This window comes from Colobus angolensis, unplaced genomic scaffold, assembly GCF_000951035.1.
Source record: "Colobus angolensis palliatus isolate OR3802 unplaced genomic scaffold, Cang.pa_1.0 Scaffold2, whole genome shotgun sequence".
Lineage (NCBI taxonomy): Eukaryota > Metazoa > Chordata > Mammalia > Primates > Cercopithecidae > Colobus > Colobus angolensis.
The window spans coordinates 20,931,169-20,934,062 of record NW_012115154.1 but is presented as its reverse complement, the minus strand read 5'-3'; positions in this window follow the sequence as shown (position 1 = coordinate 20,934,062).

Here is a 2,894-nt window from a genome sequence, read left to right as displayed (position 1 = left end):
TGGTCTCTCTAGGTTGCCCAGGCTGGTCTTGAACACCTGGACTCAAGTGATCTATCTGCCTCGCCCTCGCAAAGTGTAGGATTACAGGTGTGAGCGACCGCACCTGGCCACACATTTTCTTCCAAAAAATTAGGTTAAATCCACTAATGTCGTTTACCTTTGCAGGTATGGTGGCCAGATTTAACAAAGAAAAATACAAGACACCCACGTAGTTTGATGTTCAGATAAACAATGAATAATGTTTTAGTATAAGTATGACCCATGCAATATTTGTGCTGTAAATATCATATGGGACATACTTATGCTAAAAAAAATGATGTGTTGTTTATCAGAAATCTAAGTTTCTGCTGGGTGTCCTGTCTTTTATCCGCAGTTCTATTTGCAAGCTGGCTCGGGCAGTGTTCCGGGCTCAGGAGTGACTTTAGGGTGCCGTACGTGAGGACTAGAATGTGGCAGGAGTGTGGGGAGGGGGTAGCAAACAGTGAGAGAAACAGGAGTACCCAGGGGAGTAACAAGGCATCCCCTTCAGAGCCAGTCTTTACATACTTGACAGTTCTGGTAGGAAGAAATGACTTTTCTATTCATAAACATTTAACAACTCTTTGTATTCCAAATAAGACATGCATTAAGTACCCTGAACCTAATATATCATTCTGCCCTATTTGGAGCTGCTGGTGGTGAATTATTTTACAGATAGTCTCTGAGGTGTGTGAAGCTATAGCTTTGTTCATCATGGACAAACATGGGGAAACCAGAGGCAGCCGGCCCTGTGTTTCATATTATTCACGTACGGTCTCAACACGTATCAGTGCCTCAGGCAGCTTCCTGGCAAGCCCATCCCTTAATCCACTATGAATGACATCTCATTACATAGAGGAGCTTATATCTTTGCCTGAACAATGTATTGAATAATATAAATATGGCACATTAGCTGAGCTGGCTTTCCCGAGTTCTTTTTCTTTCTCTCTCTCTTTCTCTCTCTCTCTTTCTTTCTTTCCTCTCTATGCCTCGCTTTCCTCATCTGTAAAAACAGGGCATACACAGAGTTTGTGAGAAGTAGAGTCACTGATACATGTGAGGCACGTAGAGCCACGCCCAGCACAGTAAGCACTCAAACCAGCTGGTATCGTTATTATTGTTTAAAAACAATGCAGGAGATCGAGACCATCCTGGCTAACACAGTAAAACCCCGTCTCTACTAAAAAAATACAAAAAACTAGCCGGGCAAGGTGGCGGGCGCCTGTAGTCCCGGCTGCACGGGAGGCTGAGGCAGGAGAATGGCATAAACCTAGGAGGCAGAGCTTGCAGCGAGCTGAGATCCGGCCACTGCACTCCAGCCCGGGCGACAGGGCAAGACTCCGTCTCAAAAACAAAAAAAAACAAAAAAAAAATGCAAGACAGCATCCAGGGGAAGATAATCTTTCTAAGTTTAAGCAGAGTTCTCATGTTATTCCCCTTTTCCAAGCTGGCTTGGTCAACATCCAAAAACATCCACCCCAAGATCCCTGGTCCAGCCTGGGGGGAAAGTCTGCAGGCAGCTTTTACCAAGTGACCTCTGTCATTTGAAACTTTGCAGGTCCGGGCTGTGGTGGCACACAGACTATTTATGGTTTGGTTCGACAGGCATTTGCGAAGATTTCAAATATGGACACTGTACTCATTTGCTAGGGCTGTTGTAACAGAGTGCCACAGATGGGGTGCCAGAAACAAGAGCGGCTTCTTTCCTCGCAGTTCTGGAGGCTGGAAGTCAGAAATCAAGTGTGGCAGGGTGGGTTTCTCCTGGGCCTGTCTTCTTGGCTTGTAGATGGCCGTCTTCTCCCCGTGTCTTCCTGTGGTCGTCTGTGCACGTCTGTCCTCATCTGCCCCCGTCATAGGAACACCCGTCCCACCAGGTCAGGGCCCACCCTGATGACCTCGCTTTAACTTCATTACCCTTCATTACCCTTGAAAGACCCTATTTCCAAAAGCAGTCACATTCTGAGGTCCTGCAGGTGAGGATGCAACACACGGATTTGGGAGGCACCATTCAGCCCACAGAGGTGCCTTTGCATGCCTCAGTGCTCTGTGGGGACGCTGTGGGGACATGCTGTGGGGATGCCCTGCGTGTACGCTGTGGGGACGCTGTGGAGGCACTGTGGGGATGTGCTGTGGGGGTGCTGTGGGGACACGCTGTGGGGACGCGCTGTGGGGGTGTTGTGGGGGCACCCTGTATGTTGTGGGGACGCTGTGGGGGCACTGTGGGGATGTGCTGTGGGGGTGCTGTGGGGACACACTGTGGGGATGCGCTATGGGGGTGCTGTGAGGACGTTGTGTGGGTATGCTGTGGGGACACGCTGTGGGGACGTTGTGGGGATGCGCTGTGGGGACGCCCGGTGGGGACATGCTGTGGGGACGCGCTGTGAGGGGCACTGTGGGGGCGCCCGGTGAGGCACTGTGGGGACGCCTGGTGGGGACGCTGTGGGGATGCGCTGTGGGGACGCACTGTGGGGACGCCTGGTGGGGACGCTGTGGGGATGCGCTGTGGGGACGCACTGTGGGGGGCACTGTGGGGACGCGCGGTGGGGACGCTGTGGGGACACCATGGTCCTGTGTTCGCACAGACCCCACCCATCTAAATCCTGCCTCCTGCACTCACTTGCTGCTCAGTCATAGGCGAGTCAGCTTGTTTCTCAGGAATAAAAGGACAATAATAATAATAAGCCCAGGCCAGGCGCGGTGGCTCACGCCTGTAATCCCAGCACTTTGGGAGGCGGAGGTGGGTGGATCACCTGAAGTCAGGAGTTCAAGACCAGCCTGGCCAACAACAGGTGTTGGAGAGGATGTGGAGAAATAGGAACACTTTTACACTGTTGGTGGGATTGTAAACTAGTTCAACCCTTATGGAAAACAGTATG